At 48.2% G+C, this 17,296-nt stretch overlaps 1 pseudogene; it reads left to right on the forward strand.

Annotated features, from left to right (window-relative positions):
- The first annotated feature begins 249 nt into the window (after positions 1 to 249).
- On the forward strand, positions 250 to 14,696 carry LOC136489147 (uncharacterized; annotated as a pseudogene).
- Positions 14,697 to 17,296: the final 2,600 nt, after the last annotated feature.

The raw sequence follows: 17,296 nt of genomic DNA on the forward strand, positions 1-17,296 counted from the left end.
GGCTAGTACAAATCGTACTGATAAATTTTGGCACACATGTTCTGCTGAGGATTATAGCTCCGAGGAGTTTGACGGATGAGGGGTTCGTTCCTACGCTCGAGTTTGGCGATCTTATCTTCAAGCTGTTCTGAATGAATGCTACTTTTGATTCCGCCAATGCGGCGATGTAATAATTTATGTAATTCCGCACTTTATATACTCTGATATTATCGTTGTATGGATGTGATATTCGACTGGAATTTAGGCAATATGATCTACAATGGTCTTATTACACTTCGACTCTGTGGATTTCCCCTCGCGGAAATCAGGTCGCTTCACCGCCGTCTCATCACGAGGAAGGTGGAGGACTGCACCAAGGTCATGTGCACGGTGTGCCTCATCTTCCGCAGGGCCATGGTCTACAACCACCGCCTCGCTAGGAAGACGAAGGTGGAGGTGGCAAGGTGTGCTGTAGCCCTAGGGTTCAGGGAGGTCAGTGAAGGGAGGGATCTGGTCATCTAGATGATGCCGGAGGCACGGGTGGGCGCAGGGAAAGCATGGGGCCGATGGTCGGCGCAATAAAATCGTTTCCAGGCGCACAGAGCGACGGGGCGGGGCAGGGCGGCACATCGACGCGGGGTGGGGCAAGGGTGGGTCGGAGGCGTACCGGGCTGGGCGGCAGCGGCGGGCAGGGGCGGGGCTGCGACGTCGGCAGCGGAGGGGCGCAGGCGACGGCGGAGTCCATCGGGAGCCGGGCGGGACATGGGCTTCTGTTTTTTCTTCTTTTGGGAGGCGGAGAGCGAGGAGGCAGGTGCAGGGATTTTTTTTTTAATTTTAACATTTTTTCAAAACTAATTTTAAATCTAACACGGTCGGTTTTTTTAAACTAACACTTTTGGCCGCGCCTATTGTCCTGGCGCGGCCAAATGCCTGTGCCGCGCCATGCATGGTGGCGCGGCAGAGGGCTGACGTGGCGGCGACCGGAATCGCTGACCGCTGACGGGGCAAGGCCTACCACGCCACCGATCTTGGCACGGCGGTACCTGGACGGTTTACCGCCTCCACCGTGCCTCATGCTTGGAACTCCACCACTCGCCGCGGCCACACGCCCATCCACCTATTACGACCACTACCGAGGCCTGTGCCGCCAATGAACTTCGCATCGGCGACCACCCTGTCACTCCATGGCATCAAACTCTGTGCCGGCGTCGAGCTCCGTGTTGACGAGCCTTTTGCAACCAGATGTTTCACACGTTTCAGATGTATGTTTCATGTGTTTTCTCTTTCAACGGCCGCCCATATTAACCACCGTAATGACTGGTCTTCAGTTCCCCCTTACACGCCTCTCACATTAATTATAGGTGAATCAATTGATCACAAGCACTCGTGGACTCATGGTGTTGCTCCTTAACAACTCATAGGATATATACGTACGCACTCATCGTGGAAGTTCATCAGATGCTTTCGACTTCTGGCCTCCTCCTCCCTGTCTATCTTTTCAGCTCCATAGAATAGATAGAAATGCAACTATAAAGCTACGATCCTCAATTGTTATTCGGTGCTCATCTGTTGTGTAGTATCTTTGTACGCCAGGAAAGCTAATCATGACGGCAGTGCTGCCGCGACGCATAGAAACGAATATGAAGCAAATAAATGAAGTCCGTGCGCAAGTTGACCACATAACATTTTCATTGTTTGATATAACATAACCAAATAACCCCGTAAGTTTCGGACACCAATATTCATTTGACCTAACAAACTAAGACCCAGGAGTGTAAGGATCCCTCGAACGCCTCTGTCTCTTCGGATTTGTTGGCAACACATTGGGAGTGTAGCCAACATCGGTATGGTTGCGTCGACGGTGCATACGGCTCATACCCTGCAAGTATATGATACGCACGATTACTTATAATTCTTTATGATCGTTAGTTCATGGAGCATACATATTTAAAGAAACTACCTTTGTTAGTACCTGTGAGGCTCCTTGGGTACCAAGCAGGGCACTACCTAGCTGAGACATGCCGATCTCGTCCTGTGCCCAATCGTCCCACTGGTCGTGCTGTCTGTGGAAGCCCAGGGGGTCGTCGTCATCGTCATCGTCGTCCTCGTCGTCCTTGGTTGTAGGGTCCTTCCCAGTGCTATGATGTGGTGGTGTACGCACCGCGGAAGTGGCACCTATCATCTTCTGAGAAGAGCCGGCTGGTGTCCTCAAAGAGGCTGAAGACGTGCCACCCGACCGCACTGGGAGTGGCGGTTCCTCATAAGGAGTGTCCATGCAGCTCAGCTTCTGAGCTAGCTTCTTGCAGCTCTTCTTAACCTTTTGCATAAATAGACATTAAAGTTAGTGCATTTCCCAAACGCATATACACTGAACAAACATTTTTGGAACGGACAAGTTTATGTTTACCTCCACAAAAGCCGCGAGAACGTCTGGCCCTAGCCCTCTAGACTTGTGAAGCCAAAACGCTGCTTCGTTGGACAGCCTTGATAATTGTGTCACCTGGGTACAGAAACACGGTTGGACAGTTTTAGTACACATACTTAATACCAAAAGGATAACAAATTGTACCATTCAAGTATCTTACCACGTATCTTTGAAGCGGGGTCTCTGTAGCTGTGTGTCCTCTCTAGTGGTAACGTCGTACACATCTTCGATGACATCTTCCTCCGAGTCCTCGTCAATCACCTCCTCAGTGTACGGGGGCTTGATATGTGTCCTCGTAGACCTATGAAGCCACCACAGGTACTCGTCGAAGGTGTGCTGGTCGTGTGGGGACCCACATGGACCAGATGTCGTACCCTGTTCTACCACAAATGGATGTGCGTGTTGTGTGTCACGCATCAATCCTTGGTCTTGTACCTCTTCCTGTGGTCATACCTGCAACAAAATGATGTTAGTTGTACCACACACCTCTGAATTATAGCTTTGTTATTAATCGATAACACACCCATGCAATGCTTGGTTGGTGGGGTAAAGCGGTGGTGGGCAGCCTGTGATTCTTCCAAACTGTCTGCAGACCTTGATGGGCAAGTGAATCTCGACCACATGGAAGAAAATAAGAGGGACGTCGCAGCGATACTCGTTTGACTCATCCCTAGTGACAGGACTGAGATAGTACTGGAGCTCCGGAGCATCCCAAGGACACCAATGCACCTGAAATTTCATAATTGAGTTAGGTTGTGATATAGTGTACATCGAACAAGACACAGGTATGATAGTAAAGAGAGCGTAACCTGGTGCTGTGTTAGGACGTCGAGACCGTCCGTGTACTCCCTGTACTTGCGCCTCGCATTCCCTCTAACTAACTCTGCTTCCGTCCAGATATACAGAGCCGTAGGGAGTGTATCCTGCCCGTTCCATCACTGCATTGAACACGATAATGAATTAGCCATTAATAATCTCATCATATGTAACTGCCTCGAAGAATATAGTGAATCGAAGTACTTACCGGTAAACTATTATTAAGAGGCCTCCCAATGGGCCATCGTTCCCAACACCAAACCTGGAGTACGTAGGAGCAACCCCCAAGGTTCGCATATCCTGAGGTGCGACGGCAGGCAATGCATAGCTGTCGATACGTCCATGCCAGGACTGCGCTGCCCCAGCTGTACGCCGCTATGTTCTCCCGCGGTTGGCGTAGTATGTCAAGGAAGATCCAGCTGATGGTGTTGCCCGAGGCGTCTGGGAAGAGGAAAGCACCAAGAAATTGCCAGAGCCACACTCGAGCGAACCTGTCGATCAGAGCCTCCTCAGCCTGTGGGTCTAAGTAATCAAAGCGCTCTGTGATCTAGGACGACGAAACACCAGAACTTTTCCTAAAATTGACCAAAGAAAATGAGACCCGATGGCTGCAGAAAAGCAATACAAGTATTAGATAGGCTTGAATTACTCACTTATTTTTCTTGGAAGCCTCGTCATTCGGTGGAAGAAAGCCAGTAAACTGAGCCACCAACTCCCTCCAGTGATCGTTGTCAACTATCCCTGTCACTGAAAGTCCCCCCAACCGAAGGCCAAAAATAGCCTTCACGTCCTGCATGGTCAAGGTCATCTCGCCACAAGGTAGGTGGAACGTGTGGGTCTCAGGCCTCCGCCTGTTATAAGAATAGAACGACTGTTAGTTGCCTCAAATTTGTTACAAGAAAGTTTACGTACAAAGAATGCACTCGCACCTGTCTACAGCTACAGTAAGTAGTGTTGGGTCAAGGGGCGGAAGACCGTGGTTGACAACACGGACAAGCTCGAGGAAGCTAGCATGCCGTATGTACGGCGCATAATGCTCGTCCCACTGGTGCACCCTGGTGTGCGTGCGGGGCCTCAAAGGAGGCAAGGCCACCTCTGCGTCGTTGTCACTCAAGATATGTGCTCGGTGTTGGTCATCGTACTCCACCTCAAGAATGGGGTACAACGGGTGCTGCGTTGGGGGCTCATCCTGTTACAAATTGATAAACAAAGCGTTAGAGTATTCAAATTAATAAAATTTAAATTAACATTATGTAGCATTGCAAAATTTGAACTACTTGTTATGCAATATGAAAGCACATGTATATATTCAAAGTAAAATTAACAGACATATCACGCACTAGTAACATAAACAACTTCACTAGGAATATAAGCATTTGACGAAACTTCATGAAATCATCAAAATCGACATATCACGCACCAGTAAGTACCGACATTTGTAAACTAGTATCTATACCCCAAATCCCTAACTAAATAACTAACTATAAACTAAATAATAAATACCTAATCAATCCCTAAACACAAAATCCTAACCTCAAACCTAAAAACTACCAACGTAAATCACAAACAAATTCACTAACCTAACTATCCTAAATCACTGACTATCCTAAATCACTATCATAAATCAATAACAATCCTATATTACTAATTATCCTATATTCACTAACCTAACTATCCTAAAACCCTAACTATCCTATATTACTAATTATCCTAAATCACTAATTATCCTAAAACAATAATAATCAAAATAATATGAAATCGTACCTTAGGAGCGGGCGGCCTTGACGCGCCGGCGTTCGTGGCGCGGCCGACGCGGGCGCTGTGCGGCGGGAGTGGCCGGGCGCGGCCGGCACGTGCGAGGGCAGGCGCGGCCGCGTGCGGGCGCTAGCGGCTGGCGTCGGGCAGGTGCGGGCGGGGGGCTCGCTCGCGATATTTATTCGGCTCTGCCGCGCCACGGATCAGGGCGCAGTAGTGCCGCGCCAAGATCGGTGGCGCGGCAGGCCCTGCCTCATCAGCGGTCAGCGATTCCAGTCGCTGTCACGTCAGTCCTCTGCCGCGTCACCATGTATTGCGCGACTAAGGCATTTGGCCACGCCAGGGCAATAGGCGCGGCCAAAAGTGTTAATTTTAAAAAAACCGATCGTGTTAAATTTAAAATTAATTTTCAAAAAATATTAAAATTAAAAAAAAATCGGTGCGGGAGACCGGGAGAGGGCGCAGGGCCACATGTCGGTGCCAAAACATCGCACGGCGAAAGCATTCAGTGATCCAGCTTCATCACGGTCGGGTAGACGAGTCCGTATTTTTTATGAAGAAAGAGGAGAAGACTCGATTCTCACGGTTACCTAGGTCATGAAACGTGCATTGAGGGCGCGAGTTTCATTCTCCGGCGCTCGCACGGACACGCGTCGACGCGTCGTCTCCTTTTCGGCCAGCAGTTCAAATGTTGTGTACGTATCTGATTTGGCTAGTACTTGACACGACGGGACATGACGGTGCATGCAGTAAATTTTCTCCCGTGCGTGGCGTAGGTGAATGTATGTATATGAAGCCTTGTTTAATGCATTATGCAAAAAGAAGATTCTCTATCATATTAAACTTGTGATACATGCATGAAGTACTAAATGTAGACGAAATCAAAAACTAATTGCACAGTTTGTTTTAACTTTGCGATACGAACATTTTAAGCCTAATTAGTCAATGTTTGGACAATAATTCACGAATACAAACGAAATCCTACAGTAGGGAATCTTCACTATGCAAAGTTTGTCTGCGCAAACTTTGTCCAACTAAACACCCCCTAACATGATATTTGTAGTGCGAATTAGGATTATCTTCTGCACCTAAAAAAATTCCTATGATTATCGTCGAGTTTAACTAACAAAGATAGGGCCGCCTCGCAAGATACGGAGACCCGAACGGACTTCACGCCCTGCCCCGGCCGGTATTGGTTTGGTTTCTTACGGATTCTCCCGTACGTGCTCGTTCGTGCAGCAAAGAACCGTACCGGCACCGGCACCGGCACCGGCGCGGGAGACGCGCCAGGGCGTCGCCGTCGCGGATCGGGCTGCCTCCTGGGAGCAGGCACCTGGACGCCAGCGACGTCGCGAGCACCAGTAGGTCCGGCACCCCGACTCCTCCCGATGTCGGGACCAGCTGGCACCTGGCCTATGACGCGACAAGCAGCCGGCACTAGGTGAAAACCAGCGACGTCGCGAGCACCAGTAGGTCCGGCACCCCGACTCCTCCCGATGTCGGGACCAGCTGGCACCTGGCCTATGACGCGACAAGCAGCCGGCACTAGGGCCTTGTTTAGATTGCGAAAAAATTTCAACCCGATGAATAGTACCACTTTCGTCTTATTTGACAAATATTGTCCAATCGTGGACCAACTAGGCTCAAAAGATTCATATCGTGATTTCCAACTAAACTGTGTAATTAGTTATTTTTTTTACCTACATTTAATACTCCATGCAAGTGACTAAAAATTGATGTGCTGGAGAGAGAGTGAAAAAACTTGGAATTTGGGATGCATCTAAACAAGGCCTAGGTGAAAACCAGCGACGTCGCGAGCACCAGTAGGTCCGACACCCCGACTCCTCCCGATGTCGGGACCAGCTGGCACCTGGCCTATGACGCGACAAGCAGCCGGCACTAGGTGAAAAATGGTTTGTAGTAACAGGATAATTTTTTAGGGGCGGCTGGTGATGGAGCCGTCCCTACAGTGACGTGTTCAGGATCTACGAGACCAGCCGCCTCTACAAATGAAACAGCAGGGGCAGTTGGTGATACGAGCCGCCCCTATAAATGGGTATGATTTGTAGGGGCGGCTCATTCACCAGCCGCCCCCGGTGTTTCTATTTATAAGGGCGGCTGGTGATTGAGCTATCCCTACAAATACCCCATGTACAGTCACTAACTGAACCGTCCAAAATATCTACTGCCCTTCTCTCTCTCCGTCTCGACTCCCTCTCTCTCCCTCGCTCTCCCTCTCCTCCGAGCCCCTCCGTCTCTCCCCCACGCCGCCCCTCCCTCTCCCCCACGCGGTGACGGGACCTCCCTCTCCAGCGGAGGCGCACGGCGTCACACCCCCTCTTCTCCGCGCGGCGGCACTCGGCGGCGCACCCTAGGGTGGCGAGGGTTCTGGGGCGCGGCCTCCCGACGGTCGCGTGGGGCTCGGTGCCCTCCTCCAGCGCCGGCAGTCGCGCGGGGGGCCGTCCCCCTCCTCCTGCGCTGGCGGCACGCGGGACCCTGTCCCCTCCCCCCAGCGGAGGCACGGTGGCGGAGCTCGGTGCTGTGGCTCGGTGGCATGGCCTCCCGTCGAGCTCCAGCGGTGGCGGGACTTGGTGGCGCGGTCCCCTTCACCTTCTCTCCTCCGGCGCACTGCTGGAGGCCGCATGAAGCACATGGTGGCGGCCACCACCAGATCCGGTGAGGATGAGCTCCATCCGGTGAGGACCAGCCCAGATCTGAGTGGCCACCACCAGATCGCCGGCGACGTCGGGGACTCCTCGCTCCTCGGTGCTCGGACATCGCTAGGATTGCCGGGGACTCCTCGCTCCTTGGTGCTTGGTCATCGCCAGCGACGCCGGGGACTCCTCGCTCCTCGGTGCTCGGACATCGCCGCCTACGCCGAGGACTCCTCGCTCCTCGGTGCTCAGCCATCGCCAGCAATGCCGGGGACTCCTCGCTCCTCGGTGCTCGGTCATCGCCAGCGACGCCGGGGACTACTCGCTCCTCGGTGCTCGGTCATCGCCAGCGACGCCGAGGACTCCTCGCTCCTCGGTGCTCGGACATCGCCAGCGACGCCAGGGACTCCTCGCTCCTCGGTGCTCGGTCATCGCCAGCGACGCTGGGGACTCCTCGGTGCTCGGTCATCGCCAGCGACGCCGGAGACTCCTCGCTCCTCGGTGCTCGGTCATCGCCAGCGACACCGGGGACTCCTCGGTGCTCGGTCATCGCCAGCGACGCTGGGGACTCCTCGGTGCTCGGTCATCGCCAGCGACACCGGGAACTCCTAGCTCCTCGGTGCTCGGTCATCGCCAGCGACGCCGGGGACTCCTCGGTGCTCGGTCATCGCCAGCGACACCGAGGACTCCTCGCTCCTACATCGCCGCCTACGTCGGGGACTCCTCGCTCCTCGGTGCTCGGTCATCGCCAGTGACCCCGGGGACTCCTCGCTCCTGGGTGCTCGGACCTCACCAGCGACGCCGGGGACTCCTCGCTCCTCGGTGCTCGGTCATCGCCAGCGACGCCGGGGACTCCTCGCTCCTTGGTGCTCGGTCATCGCCAGCGACGTCGGGGACTCCTCGCTCCTCGGTGCTCGGTCATCGCCAGCGACACCGGGGACTCCTCGCTCCTCGGTGCTCGGTCATCGCCAGCGACATCGGGGACTCCTCGCTCCTCGGTGCTCGGACCTCGCCAGCGACGCCGGGGACTCCTCGCTCCTCGGTGCTCGAACCTCGCCAGCGACGCCGGGGACTCCTCACTCCTCGGTGCTCGGTCATCGCCAGCGACTCCGGGGACTCCTCACTCCTCGGTGCTCGGTCATCGCCAGCGACGCCGGAGACTCCTCGCTCCTCGGTGCTCGGACATCGCCAGCTACGCTAGGGACTCCCTTGGTGGTCGGATCTTGCTACGTCTCGTCGGTGTGCTATCAAGCTGCTCCATGCTGTTCGGATTAGGGTGCTGATCTTGGGCAGCACGTCTAGGGTCTAGATACGCACATGTCGGACGACGTCGGCAAGCTTTCAGACTTCTTTTTCTTTGACCCTGCTACAAGATTCATTCTTCATCTTCCTACAGGCTCGGGGACTAAGTGGGCACACTTCACCTTGCGGTGAATGTGCTTGTTCTTATCTCGAGGCTAGGCCCGGGGACTGGCTGCCTGCTCGGCTGGTCTTCTACTTTCTGACCCTGGCACCACGTGACTACGTCACCTACTGTCAGGCTTGGGGACTAGCTGTGGGGGTATGGCTCCCGGATACCCACGACAGACCACATGGGCTGCGCCCCCAGGGGTGGCCCAGCCCACAAAATCAAGGCGTGCACGGCGCTGCTCGGCGTGCACCGTAAGACATTGTATAGTACCAAATAGGATACTTACCTTGTAACCCTGCTCCTCCAGACTATATAAGGAGAGGCAGGGGTCCCCTAGCGGACACGATCCATCAAGATCTATCTACTACATCTCAATACAATACACCAAAGACACATGACGTAGGGTATTACGTCGATCAAACGGCCCGAACTTGTCTAAATCGATGTCTCTGCGCCTTGTGTCACCATCCGGTTCCTGATTACGCGCACCCCCACCGATAAATCTACCATCGCGGGATACCCCTCGGTGGACTGCCGACGATATTCTGTCGACACTCTCTCTCTCTCTCTCTCTCTCTCTCTCTCTCTCTCTCTCTCTCTCTCTCTCTCTCTCTCTCTCTCTCTCTCTCTCTCTCTCTCTCTCTCTCTGTGGCATCACAGTGGCGTCACTTATGCTTTTACATGTCTGAATTTGAGTATGATGTGAACTATCTGCCTTGGCATTTTTGTGACAATAGCTAAACCTGTTGCAGCAACTGACGACCAGGGAGGTTTTGACGATGGAATTTTGTTATGGACACAAGGTAAATGATTAATCCTTATGCTAACTTATGTATACAAATACTATGTTTGTGCATCATTTATCTATCACTATTCACTAGGTTTATTGTGGAATTTATAGAATTTCATCATGCAATTGCTTGGTTGCTTACCCATCTAAACCATGTGCCAAAATATCGAAAACAAGACATATTCCATTACTTAAAAGATTATGGAGGAAAAATACAGGGAGGTCAGCCTGAAGAGAAGGAAAAGAAGAAGCAATCTGAAATTACTTACTACTCCCTTTTGTTCTTCTGTTGTGACAGGTTAATGACTTGGACTTCCTGCTGAAAACAGATATTAGTCCTACAAAGGTTTAGCTTGACTCTGACATTAATGTATTTTTATGTCATGAATCATTTGGTTGAAGGCTTTTTTGTGTGTGTATACATATACATATTATAAAGGGCGTACACAGTGCAGAGAGCTCCCGCTCTGTGCGGGGTCTTGGGAAGGGTGTTAGTGGCAAGCCTTACCCTCGCCTGTGCAATGCGAGGAGACCGTGACTTGAACCCGCGGTCTCCTCGCATTGCACAGGCGAGGGTAAGGCTTGCCACTAACATACATATTATAAATATGGCAAAAAATCTTGACGTTAATGTATTTTTCTATCTAAATGTTTTCATCAAAGGCTTTCTTGTGTGTATAGACATTACAAATTTGGCAAAAAAATATAGCCAAGTTCATAAACTCACTAGATTCAGGCTCTCTAGTCAGCCGTCATTAAATTTGTTGAGTTCACCCACCAGCACCAGCTGGTTCACCAGAAGACAGAAGCTTGACCTGCTGAGGAAAGGGCGTAGAATATGTCAACACTCTCTGTCACTAAGGTCCCTCATGCCGGTTAGACTGGGAGAAATGGTCTGCAATTGTTCCTTTTATAAAATTGTGTTAGCCAAGTACTAAACCAGGGTCTTTTCTCTAGTACCATGCACCAACCCACCCAAAATCTAAAGTTTGTTGAGGAAAGGTGTGGACTGGTGGTGCACAAATGTAAGAAATGAAATACTACTTTTTTAATTCTGTAGTTGTCCTTATCATCATTCTGATTAACTTCGGCCAGTATGTATAGCATTGATGTTGCTACCATACACTCCTTGTGATGATAACTTGTACTGCTTGTTGCTTAACCACACATTTGGTTGCATGTTTGGAACGCCATATGGATTTTCATCCTTTGTGGCATCGAAAAAGGGGGGTGCTATTTTTTTTTGTATTCTTTTACATAAGAATATTAACACTTATATCAATAAAATGCATAGTCATTAATCAGGACTGTATTACCTGAAAACATGACACCATCTAAGTTCTAAACTATGCACAGGCATTTTTTTCTTATATTTTGTCATTCATTTCTGTAACTTAATGTTACCTATGTCTCTTTGTACTTGGTACAAAAAAATTTCACCTGCCTTTGTATCTTCCAGGTAGCTAAGGCTTTGATTGAACTCTTTGGTGAAATGATATTTGTTCATGGTTTTGTTCACGGTGATCCACATCCTGGAAATATATTAGTTTCTCCTCAAGGCCATGGGAAATTTTCACTAGGTACTCATTTTGCTCCTGAACATTGTATTGTTATACTTACCTATAATCATTAGACACTTAAATATTAAAAGCAATAACACTGTACATGCTATAAACAGTAATGAAGAAATACTAGCATTGAAGAAGGTGGTTACCCCTCATTATATTTCTGCTCTTCTGGAATTAACACATGAAACTCCCTTCAAACTTTTGATTGTCATGGGACTATCTATACCCAGAAGATTTTGTCAGGGTAGTCAGTAGTGCTACTTATCCCATGCAGTCATGTGGAAATGTTTGCATAAAAATTACTTTCCTTAAATACCTATGGGAAAATTTCACCCCAGGCCCCAGTTAGGTTTCTTGTCCATGTTGCTTCTCCTGCCCGTAACGGCTAAATCAATCAGTCCAAACTGGTCAATTCATAAATAGGAGATATCAAAATATATGTTTTCTTCGATGGATTGACTCTGAAGGGCAAATTTTTATTACCACTTAGACTTGAATGTTACTAAAAATGCTGTGAGTTGGGTTTTCACTGGTTTATGTGGGCCGAAATAAAAATTGGCATCGCCTAGTTTTGCTGCACTTGTTGTCATAACCATCGTGCTGGTTCACTTATAACTGGTTTCAGAAACCTCAAATGTAATTGCCATATTAATTAATAACACTAAGATACAAAAGTAGGAAAACTAGACATAATGATAAATGTATCTGGTACAATGTTTTCAAGTCGTCTAGTCGACTCTGGTCGCCATGGGACCGACCAGACGATTAGTCGCGATTAGTCATCGACCAGAACGATAAGTCGAGTCTGGTCTAGGCAGTAGGCACACCTACCATCATTGGAGGAAGAGCTCATCTTCGTGAGCTAGGGGGGAGCAGAGGCGCAGAGCCAGGGAAGAGCTTCACCAAGAGGCGTGCTGGCTAGGGAAGAGAAGCAGAGAAGAGAGAAAGAGCAGAGCAGCAGCAGCCGTCACGCACAGGAGCAAAGAAGAGAGAAAGACCAGAGCAACAACAGCCATCACGCACAGGAGAGGAGAAGAGAGAAAGAGCAGAGCAGCAGCAGCCGTCACGCACAGGAGCAAAGAAGAGAGAAAGACCAAAGCAGCAGCAGCAGCCGTCACGCACAGGAGAGGAGAAGAGAGAAAGAGCAGAGCAGCAGCAGCCGTCACGCACCGGAGAGAATGAGAGATGGGAACCCTAGAGACTTGGCCTCCTGTATATATATTACAGACCCTAGTGGGCCAAATTGGCAATCCAACTACTCACCTGGAAGCCCAGTCAGGCAAGCCCAAAGAAGGCAGTGCCCAGCCTGATCGTGCAACCCCCTGGTCGGACGACTAATCGTGATTAGTCGTCGATAGTCGGACGACCAGGTTTCTAGTCGAGCTAATCGAGTCGAAGTCTCTAATCGAGGTCATGGTACCAACCAGACCGACTAATCGTGATTAATCGTGATTAATCGGATGACTTGAAAACATTGATCTGGTACCGTCGAATATGAATTCCACTTGTTTCTTTTGTTTCTCGTACTTCATTGATATAGTACTCATAAGGGCCTGGTCGAGCCATACATTAAAATGAACTAATTTGCCTTGACAACTAAATATTTCAAATTTGATTCTTCTGGAATCCCCAGCGATTGCAAATAACAACCTGGGCAATGAGGCATTGCTCTTTTTGGAGCAGAGCCCTCTTCCTGCTTTTGAAAAGACGCATATTTAGTTCTTGATAAATTCTTTTGAATCCTTATAAGGGGGCTGATAGGAGGCTAAGGGACTAAAGCTCCCAAAAAGCAGTACCAGGCATTTGTTCTTGTGGAAGCATCTTGTTCACCACTGGATGCTATCTTTATTATGGGGTTGGCTTTTGTAGTTCTGTTGGATCATGGAATTTATAGAGAATTGGACCAAAAGTTCAGGTTGTATTATTGTCAGCTATGGAAGGCACTGATATTGTTGGATGCGAACAAAATTCTGGAGTTAGGTGAACAGTTTGGTGTTGGCAAATATGCAAAGTACTTTCCTGTAATATTCACAGGGAGAACTATAGAAAGGTAAAGGTTTATTTCTCTTATATATACCATGACACACTAATCATTATCATTCAGCAATAAATATTAGAAAGTTTGTCTCATCAGCATTCATAGGGCATCGTTCTTGAGACAGGAATGAAAAATGATAAGCTCATGCTACACAGTTTAATTCTTATTGCTAGTGAAGCCAATGCACACATATCCAAATGGGTAGAACTTATTTTAATCAGTTGTAAACAATGTTCAAATTTAGTTTCAAATAGGACTGCATAAAGGAAAAATGAATCAGTATCGGTTATTTTTTCATTATTGTATTTAGTATTATACTGTATGTGAATGGATGGAGTCTGCACTGTCTGTTCCACTAAACTATTGAACTAGAATTAACTTCCGTAGAACTTTCTATGATTCCTAGTTTGATCCAAAAAAATTTCCTATGTATGGCTTCTGTGTGATTATTTTGATGTGAAACTTATGCATCCTCGGTGTACCTCGTGTGCTTGTAGCTGTTGTGACAATCTATTTCCTGATTCCTGAGTGAACTATGTTTGCCATGATTATCAGCAAGTCAGCTCTTGGCACACAAATGTCTGGTGACGAGCAGAGGCGTTTGAAAGAGGAATTAAACTCTCTAGGAATGGATGATATATCTTCATTTATGGAATCCTTGCCACTGGACTTTTATGTCATACTGCGAACAGAGTAAGGAAATTGTTGGCAGAGCACATCACGTTATTGCTGTTAACTTCACTCTCGGGGCACCACCAGACTATTATAAAATATTTTATCTCAATTCCAGCGGACTATTGAGGTCCATTTTAGGGAAGCTTGGGTCACCACGCCATGTTCGGCTTCTCACTTATGCAAAATGTGCTATACGCGTGGCCTTGAGAAACAGCCCAAAATGGAGTCTGGTATGTCTTAAGTCAACTGAAAATAGTATTTATCATCTTCCTATCCTAGCTTACAGCCTGTTAAAGTCTTGGAGATGTTCAATTGTGTTCAGGTGCAATCAGCCGTATGTTCTTGAGTGTCAAAACAAATGTCAGCTATCTCCGTCTGAGAGTAATTATTGGTGAGTAACGACACCATCACTACCATAATGTTTCAAGTTTGTATAGCACTCTTAACATGTTTGCTAACTAAAAACTGCTCTCAGAAATAGTGGGATTTTTAGCGAAAGCAAATGATGCCAAGCATAAGGTCGTGAACAAACTCAGACAGATGTTCCAGGAGACCAGTCAAGGTTTTCATCTCCTTATTATGTGAAATCAAGGGTTCGAGGAAGGTGGGGAAAGTTGAAAGTACGTCAGGAGTCGAATCAGAACTGTAATTGGCCTGAACAAACTCAGACAGATGTTCCAGGAGATCAGTCATCTCCTTATTATGTGAAATCAAGGGTTGAGGAAGGTGGGGAAAGTTGAAAGTACGTCAGGAGTCGAATCAGAACTGTAATTGGCCTGTTGCAACTTGTAAATTGGAGGTTGTGCTGTGTCAAGGAGTCAAATCACAACTGTAACATCCCAGATGTTAAAAAGCAGCTAAAACTTGATCATGAGCATCATCAAGCATAATCACTAAGTATCATGTCATGTATGCACTCCATGTTTCATTTATAGTATTGTTATGTTGCATATATGATGTTTCATATGTTACATGAAATGATGTCAATGTTAACGAGTAAGAAATTTGGTGAATTTATATATGTGAATTTGCTTAAACAAATAAAATTTGGTTAAAATGAACTTTGTGGTTTAAAGTATGCTCTTAAATGTGGAATCAAAAAGTGATGATGTTTCCATATCAAATATGTTTAATTTGGAGCCCCAAAGATTGGATTCAAGGTTGATTTTCTAACTTGGCCATTTTTGCCCGTCCTTCAAAATCAATTATGAAGTTCAATTTTTTGGGTATTTATTAAATAAATTTTCATAAATAAAAGTTGTTCAACTTTTGTTGCATTGCTTGGTGTGATACTTGATCTTTGTTAATGTGCTATTGCTTGTTAAGCTTCATTGATGTTTAGCCTTTAATTAATTGCTAAAAGATGCTAACTGAAACAGTTTCAAACCCTGACTGAAAAGTTCAGAGTTGTAGTTTCAATCTACCTTTGATCTCTAGCTTAGATCTTCTAATCCAGTTAGATTTAGAGGTTGGGGCTTAAAGCAATGTTGGAGATCACAACAAGATGAGCAACTTTTATTTCTGGAGATCATTGAGTTGCTATGTGGATTTCGGAGAAAATGGAAGAAGAGGGGTTGTCAGACTGCTATAGTGTTGTCGCCGGTAACAGCCTGCCTATCGCCGCAGCCGCCGAATGGTTGCGCCGCCCTCGTGCGCGTAGACACGCAGGTGCTTCCCCTGACGCGTCACAAGCAAGATCTAGAGATCCAGATGCTTCGCCCTCGCCTATACCTTGCCCAGTCGGTCGTCGTCTCATCTTTCTCTTCTTCCCGCCATCGTCGAGCACCTCCACTTCGTTGGCGATTGCTCCGTCGTCGCTCGCCCACCGCTCAATTGCTTTAGCCACCGTGTTCGCCTCATCCTCGGCCTTCGTTTGCACTTGGTTGCCAAACCGCTACCGGCCGGAATCATAGTGCCGTGATTCTCACCGTCAGTGCCAATCTCACCGCTGTGACTAAACCTCACCGTGGCCAAGCCACTCGGGTGAGCCTATCGCCGAGCCGTTTCGCGTACCAGCCCCGTCTTGTTGCCCTTTTGCTCATCGGCTCGTCGGTTTTAGCTGTAGGAGCCCAGACGCACCGGAACGCCATCGTCTTCATCTGTTCATGTCGTCGGAGCCGCCATCACCATCGACAACGCCGCCTGCTCCGTCTCTGCTTTGACTGTCAGAATGCGCAAGTCACGGTGAGCACCTCGGACGCGTAGAAGCCCTTAGCTAGGCCGATTAGAGCCAGGCTTGGCTGGAGCGCCGCCACGCTGGCGTGCTCTGCTCTGCCGTGCCGCCATGGCCGCGGGCAAGCTCGTCCCAAGCCCTAATCCACCCAACCAACCCCTTGGGCGGGTTCGTGAGGTCACGGAGAGTACGTAGGAGAAAACCCCATCACCGGAGTCATCACCGCCGGCCGTTGCCGCCTCGTCGGAGCGCCGCCGTGCCGCCAGAATCGTCGTCGTGGTTGCTGCCGTGCTCAATCCGATCGACCGTCACCGTCAGAAGATGCGCGTGGGAGAGAGGAGCACGCCGGAGTAGTCCGCGTCGCCGGGGACCTCGCCATTGGCGAGGTACCCGCTGATCAACGGCCGCCACATCGTGGTCAGCGCGAGAGTGACCCCAGGCCCGGCTGTCAGAGAGAGGGTGTAGGGAGAGGGTTGGTGGGAAAAGGATTTCAATCCTTTTTCTTTTTTCAGAAAATGCTAAATAGTGTTGATTCTTGTTTAATTCATAATAAATTATAGGAATGTAATAAAATTATGAAAATTTTTGTGTAAGCTTATCTTTGTATGTTCTATCTAGGAAAAATATGAAATGGTGAAAATCAATAGTTTTTGCATGCTTTAAAACTACATCTTTTAATTAATAAATGGGCCTTGCATGATTTTATTAGGCTTAAATATTAATCCTTTAATCATGAAACTTTTTGTCTATGATATACCTAGACCTATCTTCACAAAAAGTTTGGAACTGTTTTGATGAATGTAACTTGGTTAATTAATTCAAGTATGCTTAAATGCCTTTTCCATAATTAATAATTATTAAAATGAATTAGATAAATGCTAAAATGACTTTGGTGTGTTTTGGGCATTGAATAAAGACCTTGGAACACCCAAACCCTGCTGTTCCTTGCAACTTGATTAATTTCTTGATATGCTCATAATTAACTTATTCAAAATAATAATTAGAGTGGTCT

Source organism: Miscanthus floridulus, chromosome 10, assembly GCF_019320115.1.
Source record: "Miscanthus floridulus cultivar M001 chromosome 10, ASM1932011v1, whole genome shotgun sequence".
Classification (NCBI taxonomy): Eukaryota; Viridiplantae; Streptophyta; class Magnoliopsida; order Poales; family Poaceae; genus Miscanthus; species Miscanthus floridulus.